Raw genomic sequence first — 13,217 nt, 5'->3', positions numbered from 1 at the left:
ACTACAACTCCCAAAAGTCAAGGTCTATTTTCCCCAGGCTCCACCATATTGAGTATTTGTGCCAAGTTCGGTCCAGATCCACCATTGCGTGAGTCCACAGTGCTCTCTGGATATAGGTGAACTACAACTCCCAAACTGTTTCCCGTTGGTCATGGGAGTTCTGTGTGGTAAATTAGGTTCAAATCCATTGCTGGTGGAGTTCCGAATGCTCTTTGATTATAGGTGAACTATAAATCCCAGCAACTACAACTCCCAAATTACAAAATCAATCCTCCCCCAACCCCACTAATGTTTACATGTGGGTGCATTGGGTATTTGTGCCCAGTTTGGTCCAGTGAATGAAAATACATCCTGCATAGTAGATATTTACATTATGATTTATAACAGTAGTAAAATGACTGTTATGAAGTAGCAACAAAAACAATGTTATGGTTGGGGGTCACCACAACATGAGGGACTGTATTAAGGGGTCACGGCATTAGGAAGGTTGAGAACCACTGTTTTAGAACATGGCCATACAGCCTGAAAAACCTACAACAACCCACTGATTCTGGCCATGAAATCCTTTGACAATACATCTGTTTTTCTTTGTTTTGCTTTGTTTTGATTTTTTTGTTCCTTGCACCTTCTTTTTCTTACTCCCTCTCAGTTTTGCTTTTATTTCAACTCCTTCTCAGCACAGCGTAATTCTCACAACAAACAAACAGCATTGTTTGGAACTGCAGCCACAGGGCTGGGAACACCAGCAGGGAGAGGAAATTATAACAAACCACCTTGTAGTAGAATAATAGTAGTAGAATAGTGTTTTGCAGAAATCATGACAATTTTAGGATAAACGTTGCTTCAGCTTCCAGAATCCTTAGAAAGCTAAACAGGTCAACTTGGTCTTCTCATCCCTCTTCTTTTTTTCTTCAGAGTTGATTAATAGAATGCTGCTGGTTGAGTTCAAAACTCCCCCGAGATCAGAGTGACTTAGGGCCTTTCCAGACAGGGCTTCATCCCAGGAGTATTTACATTTAAAAATACATGAGAGGAAGTCATAGGGAGGAGGGAGCAAGCTTGTTTTCTGGTGCCCTGGAGACTAGGTTGTGGAACAGTGGCTTCAAACTACAAGAAAGGAGATTCCATCCGAACATTAAGAAGAACTTCCTGATTGTGAGAGCTGTTCAGCAGTGGAACCCTCCGCCCTGGGGTGTGGTGGAGGCTCCTTCTTTGGAAATTTTTAAACAGAAGCTGAATGGCCATGTGTCAAGGGTGCTTTGAATGCAATTTTCCTGCTTCTTGGCAGGGGATTGGACTGGATGGCCCATGAGGTCTCTTCCAACTCTTTGATTCTATGATTCTTTAAATGTTCCTGGAACATTCATTTTCTCTGCTGGGTGTCCAGATGTCCCTCCAAGACTGACCTGGGAGGACACTGGGATATTCTATTCCCATCTCCCAAAGCCCTAACAAAGCCCTTTTAAAAAGGAAAGTACTTACCCGGCCTCTATTGGAGAGCTGCTGCAGCTTTCCTGGCACATAGAAATGATGTGCCAGGAGAAAGGGGTGGCAGGAGCAAGGTTCCTCCTCCCCCCTTTTCTCCTGATGCATCATTTCTATGCCCCAGGAGAGTTTTTCCTTTTTAAAAGGGCTTTTTTGGGGCTTTGGGGGAGAGGGTTGGTGTTCCCACAGTTTTCCAAGTTAATTTAGCCTGAAAAACTGTGGGAATACTGTCACAACACCGAAAGTAGTGGTTTATCCCATGTCTTCCAAGAAGGCATAGAATAAACTCACTATCAAATTAATTCACCACAAACCAGGATTTTCCTGGTTTGTGGCAAATTAATTTTGGTTTTGCCAGAACATTGTCTGTTTTCACAATAAAGGGTCTGTCTAGATCTGCCCTTAGCAGTGATTTATCACACTGTTGTCAGTATTCCTCTCTAATTGTGCTGCTCAGAAGATTAGTGAGTGAAAAAGACGTGACTCTGGCTATGCGGCCATCTTCCTGGTTATTTTATTTATCGTGTCACCTGCAACCAAACCATTATATTACATTTCTAACAGGACAAAACAAACAAACAGATAAAAAAACACAAATTTTGCAAACTTGGTAGTTGATTAAATGTCCTTTGACCAGTATCTGGCCACTTGGAGTGCCTCTGGTGTTGCCGCAAGGAGGTCCTCCATTGTGCATGTGGCTGGGCTCAGGTTGCATTGCAGCAGGTGGTCAGTGGTTTGCTCTTCTCCGCACTCGCATGACGTGGATTCCACTTTGTGGCCCCATTTCTTAAGATTGGCTCTGCATCTCGTGGTGCCAGAGCGCAGACTGTTCAGTGCCTTCCAAGTCGCCCAGTCTTCTGTGTGCCCAGGGGGGAGTCTCTCATCTGGTATCACCCACAAATTGAGGTTCTGGGTTTGAGCCTGCCACTTTTGAACTCTCGCTTGCTGAGGTGTTCCAGCAAGTGTCTCTGTGGATGTAAGAAAACTATTTTTTGATTTAAGTCATTGACGTGCTGGCTGATACCCAAAAAGGGGATGAGCTGGAGATGTCTCTGCCTTGGTCCTTTCACTATTGGCTGCTACTTCCCGGCGGATGTCAGGTGGTGCAATACTGGCTAGACAGTGTAATTTCTCCAGTGGTGTAGGGCGCAGACACCCTGTGGTAATGACATGCCACATTATCTTCCTGGTGCTAGATTGATTGCAGTCTTTAGCTGCATTTTTAGCTGGGTTGCCCCATCTCCTTGCCATTCTGCTGTATTCTTAGCACTTGCTAATTGCTCTTAAGACCAGCTACTTTCCCCCAATTATTCACCCACATGTTTAATTAAAACACAATTATTTTTCCTTTGGTGTTTTACAATAAATGTAATTCTTAGAGATGTAAGTTTTCAGGAATTATCTTCTCATAGGAAGGAACAATCAATCTGAGCAATTTTCTTCCCACTGTGAGAAAGTCTTTAAAAACAACATTTTCAAAGTCAATTCACAATTTAGAATTCATTCGGCACAAAATTAATCTACAATTGATTTGCAAAAGAAACACATCTTTTTTTTTGCACAGAGTGTGTTCTCTATTAAAGCATTTTCTGTGCAGGGAATAGCTTTTTTATGAACAGAAAATGATATTTCTGCATAGAAATAAGTTTTGTGCACAAAATCCTGTTTTCTGCCAATTTTGTGCAGAATAATCCTAGTAACCTAGGACCTAGTAAGTCCTATATGTAGCAGTGGTTCTCAACCTGTGGGTCCCCAGGTGTTTTGGCCTACATCTCCCAGAAATCTCAGCCAGTTTACCAGCCGTTAGGATTTCTGGGCATTGAAGGCCATAGCAACTGGGGATCCAGTTGAGAACTACTGTCCTATAGGATTTTTCCCGTTGGGGTATTGCAACACACACAAAAATGCTTTTTGACCATTTCTTATATATTTTCACATGCACTGCCTATTACAGGGAAAACCAGCTGATCCCCAACCCATCTAAAACACAGACATGTGCCTTTCATCTCTTTCATCTCAAGAACAGTCAAGCATCCCGAGCTCTGAGGATTACCTGGGAAGGAATCCCACTGGAGCATTGCAGCGCACCCAAATACCTGGGAGTCACTCTGGACCGTGCTCTTACCTACAAGAAGCATTGCCTGAACATCAAACAAAAAGTGGGTGCTAGAAACAATATCATACAATAGCTGACTGGCACAACATGGGGATCACAACCAGACACAGTGAAGACATCTGCCCTTGCGCGGTGCTACTCTGCTACTGAGTATGCATGCCCAGTGTGGAACACATCTCACCACACTAAAACAGTGGATGTGGCTCTTAATGAGGCATGCCGCATTATCACGGGGTGTCTGCACCCTACACCACTGGAGAAATTACACTGTCTAGCCGGTATTGCACCACCTGACATCCACCAGGAAGTAGCAGCCAATAGTGAAAGGACCAAGGCAGAAACATCTCCAGCTCATCCCCTGTTTGGATATCAGCCAGCACGTCAACAACTCAAATCTAGAAATAGTTTTCTAAGATCTACAGAGACACTCGCTGGAACACCTCAGCAAGCGAGAGTCCAAAAGTGGCAGGCTCAAACCCAGAACTTCAACCAATGGCTGATACCAAATGAGAGACTCCCCCCTGGGCACACAGAGGACTGGGTGACTTGGAAGGCGCTGAACAGACTGCGCTCTGGCACCACGAGATGCAGAGCCAACCTTCAGAAATGGGGCTACAAAATGGAATCCTTGACATGCGAGTGTGGAGAGGAGCAAACCACTGACCACCTGCTGCAATGCAACCTGAGCCCTGCCACATGCACAATGGAGGACCTCCTTGCAGCAACACCAGAAGCACTCCAAGTGGCCAGATAGTGGTCAAAGGACATTTAATCAACTACCAAACTCACACATTTTGTATTTTCTCTGTTTGTTTGCTTTGTTCTGTTAGAAATGTAATATAATTGACTGGCTGCCCTGACACGAGAAATATAAAAAAAATAAACATGCACTTTCTTTCTCAACCAGTCTAAAGCAGGCCTAGCTGATGTTTTCCCTTCCTTGAGGACAGAGTAAAGTAAGAGAAGTAACGAACCCCTTCCCACATCGCTGCATTAGAACATTTTGTCCAAATCTGTGTTTTAAGGTCTAGAGGCTTCTGAGCAGGCCACTTAACATGTCTATGCCACTGTTCAGAAAAGCTTTCTTGATGCAGCCAGCTGTATCCCAGCTGTTCTGATGGAGATTACATGGCAGCTAATTAAGCTTATTAAGATTCACTAGAAAATGAGCATTGTTAGCTGACAGCCTCGTGTGAGGTCAAGATGATGGAAAATAAAATGGGGAAAAGATTAAAATATGAAAGCGAATTTGGAGAGACTCCAACCAAGGAAAAGCTGAATGGTGAAATTATTTCTGTTTCATCCTGGTTTGCAAACCATTCAACTGCCAAATGCTTGTTGCTTGAGAAGTGCTGCTCTATATGCCTCAAGCATAACCAGAAAAAGGCCTCATCAAATACAAAGCGGATGCAAGAGCTTGGGGCAAGACACACCATTTAAACTGATCTCAAATCTATGTATGTTGGTTTGTGGGGAAGGTCTATGGCTCAGTATGAGGATGCATTTGCACTGTAGAATTAATGTAGTTTGACACCACTCTAACTCTGATTTATGTAGTCCAAGAAAGAAAGAAAGAAAGAGCCTTAACTCTGGATTAAAGCAAGCAGTAGCATGTGGTGGAGTTAGAATCATAGAATCAAAGAGTTGGAAGAGACCTCATGGGCCATCCAGTCCAACCCCCTGCCAAGAAGCAGGAATATTGCATTCAAATCACCTGTTGAGACAGGCATGTAGCCGGGGGGGGGGGGGGGGGCTTGGGGGGCTTCAGCCCCCTCCCCCTCGAAATTCTCATGGTGGTCCTTGAGAAGGCCTTACTGGTACATAATTTAAACTGCTATATTATTCATATAATGATCTGATCACCATGCTCCATATATCCCATATGCATGGGGGTATTGGGGTAACGATACAAAAGGTTTGCTAGGGTAGACCCTCTTTCACTCAGACTCACCCCCCCCCCCCCTGAATCAAACTCAGCTCCCCCCGAAACAAAATCCTGGCTACGGGCCTGTGTTGAGATTAACTTCACAATTCAGCAGTAGATCAGTTGCACAACTTCAGCGTTTTCCAGTAGCTTCTTCCTGCACAGTATTTTCAGTCAACTGCTCCCACAGCCTGCAGTCACTCTGGAACTCTTTTACAGGCACTTGAGCACATGCCATTGTCAGTTTTACTATAGTTTTCCCCCCAGTCTAGATGACATTACAAACTTACCACAGCACACAGTTATATCTTGTCTTAGTAGATAGGTTCTTTTAATCAATTACATAGAGCCTTTGAAGAACAGCATCATAGCACAAGGAGAGAGTATACACTCTACATGACTTCCTTATATACAATTCTATACAACTACACATAGCAATCTCTGATTGGTTCCCAACTCATTAACTTAACTCTCAGACCCAGGATTGCATCATTCACAATCACCTGGACTAGGCCAGAACACGTTCCCCAAATGATTCCCTATAGACAGTTAATGCATGACTCAGCATTTCCAATAGAAGCCTATTAGCAATGCATGACTCAGCTATATTACATTACAATACATTGTAAAACTTGACATCATCCCTGACAGATGGCCATCCAGCCTCTGTTTAAAAGCTTCCAAAGAAGGAGCCGCCACCACACTCCGGGGCAGAGAGTTCCACTGCTGAACGGCTCTCACAGTCAGGAAGTTCTTCCTCATGTTCAGATGGAATCTCCTTTCTTGTAGTTTGAAGCCATTGACCTGCTATTGACTATGCAGACAGATAGCAAAGTAGTTATTCCATCTACCACTTTTTGTATAATGCTAGTTTTTGGATTCTTTTATTTATTAAATAACTAGGTAGACTGCCTTTGAACCTGAAGCATGTACTCTAAAGGTGCATCCAACCGCTCATGACTCAGTGGCAGTTGGAGTAGTTTCAAGCTGCATTAATTCCATAGTATAGATGCACCATTGGAAATGGGATCCAAATCTAAACCCAAATTCATTCATGTTTCATATATATCTTGGGCTGCATCTACACTGTAGAATTAATGCAGTTTGACAGCACCTTAACTGCCATGGCTCAATTATAGTGGCGCAGTCGGTTAAACCCTTGTAGCAGCAGGACTGCTGACTGAAAAGTCAGCGGTTCAAATTCAGGGAGAGTGGGTTGAGCTCCATCTGTCAGCTCCAGCTCCCCATATGGGGACATGAGAGAAGCCTCCCAGAAGGATGGTGTTTTACAAACATCCAGATGTTCCCTGAGCAACTTCCTTGCAGACAGCCAATTCTCTCAGGCCAGAAATGACTTGCAGTTTCTCAATTCACTCCTGACATGAAAAAAAATGATATGGAATCATGGGATTTGTTGTTTGGTGAAACACCAGCACTCTTTGGAAGTGGATGCAAAAGATGAGTCCATAGCACTGAACCACAGCAGTTAAAGTTCAGTCAAACTGCATTCATGCTTACTTACTTACTTAGGTGATCCCTCATTGGCTTAGTAGGATAGTCTTCCAGGATCAGTATTCTGGGGGTCAATATGTGACTGTGGAGCTCGATTCTTGATCTGCATCTTCTCCCACAGTGAGGGTATTTGTTTCCAAGTGGAAGGCGGTCTCGGTCGGGGTTGGCTTGATGCGCCTCCCTCTTGGCACATTTCTCTCTTTCACCCTCCATTCGTGCCTTTTCAAATTCTGCAGCACTGCTGGTCACAGCTGACCTCTAGCGGGAGCACTCAAGGGCCAGGGCTTCCCAGTTCTCAGTGTCTATGCCAGAGTTTTTAAGGTTGCATTCATGAACCCAGAGAGAGAGAGAATCGGTTATCATAGGCCTGTCAAGATTTTTAAAAACATGTCAAGATAAATAAGGAGGAGAGGGAGGAGGGGGAGAGGAAGAAGAATGCCAGAACCTGGGAGCAGACACTGAGAAAGCCTTCTCCTCTATTCCCACCAAACGTAACTTCAAAGAGAGTGGAACGGAAAGAAGGACCTCTCGTGAAATCTTGAAACAAAGGCAGCATTATTCCAATGATCCAAACATTCCAGTCACAGAGCAATCACAGTTCTTCCTCCCTCTACAAATTCCAAACTTGGTTGGTTAGCATGATTATTTGTAACTCTATGGAGATACTTGGATTCAGAGAATTGCACAAACTCTCCTTAATGGCTTGGAAATATCAGAGCAAAGAGATGATAACTTTCCCCTCAACACTCTGCCTCCATACATTAATGCAGAATCCTGTGAGGTAAGAGGTCAGAAAAATACAATCGCATATCTTCACCAAGTCATCATGGTGAAGAGACAAGACACTGTTTGTGCCCCCAAGCCTGTCTTGGTACTTGTTGTAAGTTGGCCCTAGGACTTTGGCACCATCAACTAACATCAGTCACTCTCCATATAATCTGTTTATCTGATTCACTGTCACACCACACAATGGGTGTGCAGCGATTGCTTCCTCACGCTTGGCTAATTCAATCGCTGGCAGTTAATAACTCATAAGTACCACTTACTTTGTCCCCAGCCTCTTTAATCTCTTAGACAGTCGTGCATACTGTAATTTTTCTCTTTTCTTTTTAACTTCCTGGAAAGTTTCCATCTTTTGATAAAAAGGGAAAGAGGTTTAATAAGAGTGTGCAAACATGTTTGTCATGTTATTAGCTTGCATGCATAATAGGTAACAGCAAGTACCCTTGGGGGGGTTACCGTTGGTTATTCATTTTGACTATCTATGGATTTGTTTTTACTAAACAAGGAAAACTTAAAAAATCACATTATGGCTGCCACAGCTGCAGGGAAAATTAGTTAATTTCTTAGAAAATGCAGAAGCAGTGAGAAGTGCTTCTGTCACAATGTGCCATTGGTGGTGGAGTGATGAGGCTCTATGGGCCTCGGACCTTCTCAACTTGCTTTCTTTTCCACTCATGTTTAGGTCTTCCATTCATGCCAAGACACAGTGGCATGCAGATGCTGGTTGCTTTGGAGCTTGGTGGGAATTTTTGACCGTGGTGAGTTTGGAAAAGGGTGATGGAAATATTTTTGCCCTTTCTGAACTGTGCTCCCTTGGAACTAGAAAGATGGGCCTGGATGATGTTATAGATACAATTAATTGGTTGGATAAGTGTTGAAAAGAAGGATTGGATTGGGTTGTTGTAGGTTTTTCGGGCTATATGGCCATGTTCTAGAGGCATTCTCTCCTGATGTTTTGCCTGCATCTATGACAAGCATCCTCAGAGGTTGTGAAGTCTGCCTCTAGAACAGCGATTCTCAACCTGGGGGGCCTGACCCCCAGAGGGGTGGTTGGGCCATTTTCGGAGGGTCGTGAAGCTACCTTGGTTGGCTTCGCCCCCTCCAAAATGGCTGCCAACCCCCTGTGCGAGACAAAAAGCTAGCACTCCTGGTCAGCCCCTCCGCCCGGTCCCCGCACCTTTCCCAGCTCAGAAGGGTGAGAGGGCAATGTGGAGGGCTGCCCAAATGACAACGTCATGTGGGCAGCCTTTCTGCCCAGCCCTTGCTATTTATGCTGGAGATCAGAATGCTCCTTGATGGCAGGGGAGCTATACATCCCAGTAGCTCCCAAATGCCAAGATCTACTTTCCCCAAACCTTTCCAGTATTTTCTGTTGGTAAGCTACATCCCCGTAGCTCCCAAATGCCAAGGTCTACTTTCACTAAACCTTTCCAGTATTTTCTGTTGATAATGGGAGTTCTGTGTGCCAAGTTTGGTTCAATTCCATTGTTATTGGAGTTCAGAATGCTCTTTGATGGCAGGGGAACTATACATCCCAAAAACTCCAACATGTCAAGATCTGTTTTCCCCAAACTCCACCAGTGTTCATATTTGGGCATATTGAGTATTTGTACCAAGTTTGGTCCAAATGCACAGTCGTTTGGGTTCACAGTGCTCTCCATATGTAGGTGAACTACATCTCCCGTAAATCATTGTCTATTCCTCCCAGTCTCCTCCAGTATTTTCTGTTGGTCATTGGGGTTCTGTGTGCCCAGTTTTTTCCAGGTCTATAATTTGTGAGGGTCTCAGTGGTTTGTGGAAGTCAGAGCTGAATCGGTTGAAGATACTGCAAATTCCATCAGCCATTGTTCATACTCCCCGAGCATACTCCCCGATTGTTTTTGTGATCAATCACCTGGCTCAACAGCAGTACGGGTGAAAAAGATCTTGAAGTCCTCGTGGACAGCAAGTCAAAATGAGCCAACAATGTAATGCAGCAGTTTAAAAAGCCAATGGGATTTTGGTCTGCATAAATAGGAGTCTAGTGTCTAGATCTAGGGAAGTCGTGGTCCTCCTCTATTCTGCCTTGGTCAGACCACACCTGGAATCACACTGTGTCCAATTCTGGGCACTTCAATTGAAGGGACATCTTGAAAAGCTGGAATGTGTCCAGAGGAGGGCCACTAAAATGATCAAGGGTCTGGAGAACAAACACTATGAGGAGTGGCTTAAAGAGCTAGAAATGTTTAGCCTGCAGAAGAGAAGGCTGAGAGGAGACATGATGATAAACTAAAAACATGTAAGAGGAAGTCATAGGGTGGAAGGGGCAAGCTTGTTATCTGCTGCCCTGGAGACTAGGGTACGGAACAATGGCTTCAAACCACAGGAAAGGAAATTCCACCTGAAGATTAGGAAAAAACTTCCTAATTTTGTGAGAGCTGTTCAGCAGTGGAACTCTTTGCCCTGGACTGTGGTGTAGGCTCCTTCATTGGAGGCTTTTAGATAGAGGCTGGATGGCCATCTGTCAGAGGTGCTTTGGGTGATTTTCTTGCTTCTTGGCAGAATGTGGTTAGACTGGATGGCCCAGAAGGTCTCTTCTAACTCTATGATTTGGTAACTATGAATGGCACACTTCCAAGATTCCCTGTTATCAACAGACCTGCTCAAGTTTTGCAAACTCAGGGCCATAACTTCCTTGTAGCACACAGTCCCTCTTTCTTCCTACTGCCTTCCACTTTGCAAAACATTACTATCTTTACCAGTGCATCATATCTCACTGTCCACAGTACGACAGCCACATTTTTAGACTTCTTAGCTTCTAACAAATGTTGATTTGCTCCAGGAACCATTTATTGGTCATTTTGGCAATGGGTAGAACATGACTTCAGCAGCACATTTAATACAAGTAGATGTTCTGCCTCTTGGCTTTCTTTATTGCCAAGTGTCCACTAATATATATAGAAATCAAGGGGGGATTTAGAGCATATTTCGAAAGATAGATATATATATATATATATATATATATATATATATATATATATATAAACTGAAACCTATATAGTATGGAAAATGAGTATAATTGCATTCTTGTTTGTACATTAGCCTAGACAAAGTACAGGTGAGAGCCATTCATATGAGAATTCAGAGCTTGGAAAATTACCTTTAGGGCTGATAGTGCTTTCATCCAGGAAATGCAGCACAGAAAACAAACTCTGCCAAGCTCTCGGTCAAATTTCCTGCCTGTAAGATTCACTCTCTGATGTTCTCGCTTGATAGGTATAGCATCCTACATACTTCTATTTCTAATTAAATCTTACATTTTGAAGGAGGAAGGTATAGTTGTGACCAGCAGGATGCCTCCCTGAAGTGTAGCCATCAATGATCTAATATCCTTTTCCTTGAGCTAGTCACAACACACGTTTCTCTCTTCCTATTGTGATGCCCAAATGATGTTTCTCATTCCCGACTTCCAAATGGATGTCGGTTCAGTGTCCTTGTGTGCATCTCATCAAGCGAATATGACAACTTGAGGCCCTGTGCCCACACAGTCATGAATTGCTTTGGTTTCTGCCAAGGTTAATGATTATGCGTACATTAACTATGCAGTCAACTTAAAACATTTATCACCCAGGCAGAAATCATGTATTTATATTCATGGATATTTAACTTGTATGAACCTTACTCAAGTGGGAAGAAACATTTCTGCTATTAAATATTACTGCCTTAGTGCAACAGTAGCGTCAGGAACTTTGTTCAAGCAATGGGATTTGGAGCACAAGCTGGATGGTGCATGGTGTGTCCACATTCCCAACTTCGATGCTCTGGCACGTAATGCACAATGCATCTTATTATAGTAACAGAGCAATCCTTTGTGGAGGGGGGAGAATTTACAGCACAAACTTACAGCACAAGCTGTTTCAATCCAGAGGCAGCCCTAGGTAATTTCAATGGTAAGCAAACAGTATTTTGCCCCTCCCCCCCAACCAATCACTGATATATATATTTTCTGTTCTTCGTGGGAGTTCTGTGTGCCATATTTGGTTCAATTCCATCATTGGTGGAGTTCAGAATGCTCTTTGATTGTAGGTGAACTATACATCCCAGTAACTACAACTCGCATATGTCAAGGTCTATTTCCCCCCAAGAGCGCCTCAAGAGCCCCCCTGGGCAAAATCAACTATTCCGCAAATGCTTACTTTGCATGATGGGTTGAGCCGCCCCTGTTTCCATCCTATTATTGACTTAGATGAAGGGTGAGAAGTCATGATTATCAAGTTTGCAGACAGGACCAAATTGGGAGGGATAGCCAATACCCCAGAAGACAGGAGCAGAATTCAAAACAATCTTAACCGATTAGAGAGATGATTGGCCAAAACTAACAAAATGGAGTTCAACAGGGACAAATGCAAGATACTCACTTAGGAAGAAAAAATGAAATGCAGAATGTGGGACGAGGCTGGCTTGATAGCAGTACGTGTGAAAAAGATCTTGGAGTCTGCGTAGACAACAAGTTAAACATGAGCCAACAATGTCTTGCAGTTGCAAAAAGAGCAAATGGGATTTTGACCTGCATAAATAGGAGTTCATTTATTTATTTATTTATTTATTTATTTATTTACTTACTTTGCTTATATACCGCTGTTCTCAGCCCGGGGCGACTCACAGCAGTGTACAACACAGAAGAACAAAATTCAAAAATTCAAGACATAATATAAAATCCACATCCAGCATTAAACAAAAACATCATCATCAAAAACATCATCATTAATACGAAAGCCATTCCGCGTCGTCTCATCGTCCAAACCACAATCCAATATCATTTCCGTTGTTCCAATCCTATAGTCATTACCAATCATTGCACTTCTTGTTCGAATGCCTTCTTGAACAACCAAGTCTTTAATTTCCTGCGGAATATCATCAGGGAAGGAGCCAGTCTGATGTCCATGGGAAGGGTGTTCCACAGCCGAGGAGCCACCACCGAGAAGGCCCTATCCCTCGTCCCCGCCAGCCGTGCCTGTGAAGCAGGCGGGATCGAGAGCAGGAAGATGCGGTCGGATGGGTATCTTGGGCCAGAACCATTTAGGGCTTTACAGGCCAACGCCAGCACCTTGAATTGAGCCCGATAGCAAATCGGCAGCCAGTGGAGCTGGTACAGCAAGGGGGTTGTATGCTCCATGCGTCTCGCTCCTGTTAGTATCATGGCTGCCACACATTGGACCAATTGAAGCTTCCAGGCCGTCTTCAAAGGCAACCCCACGTAGAGAGCGTTGCAGTAGTCTAAACGGGATGTAACCAGAGCGTGGACTACCGTGGCCAAGTCAGACTTCCCAAGGTACGGGCGCAGTTGGCGCACAAGCCTAAGCTGTGCAAATGCTCCCCTGGTCACCGCCGAGACCTGGGGCTCCAGATCTAGTGTCT

The sequence above is a fragment of the Anolis sagrei genome, chromosome 5 (assembly GCF_037176765.1).
Source record: "Anolis sagrei isolate rAnoSag1 chromosome 5, rAnoSag1.mat, whole genome shotgun sequence".
Classification (NCBI taxonomy): domain Eukaryota; kingdom Metazoa; phylum Chordata; class Lepidosauria; order Squamata; family Dactyloidae; genus Anolis; species Anolis sagrei.
The sequence above is the reverse complement of the archived record's forward strand: the minus strand, read 5'-3'. Positions refer to the sequence as shown.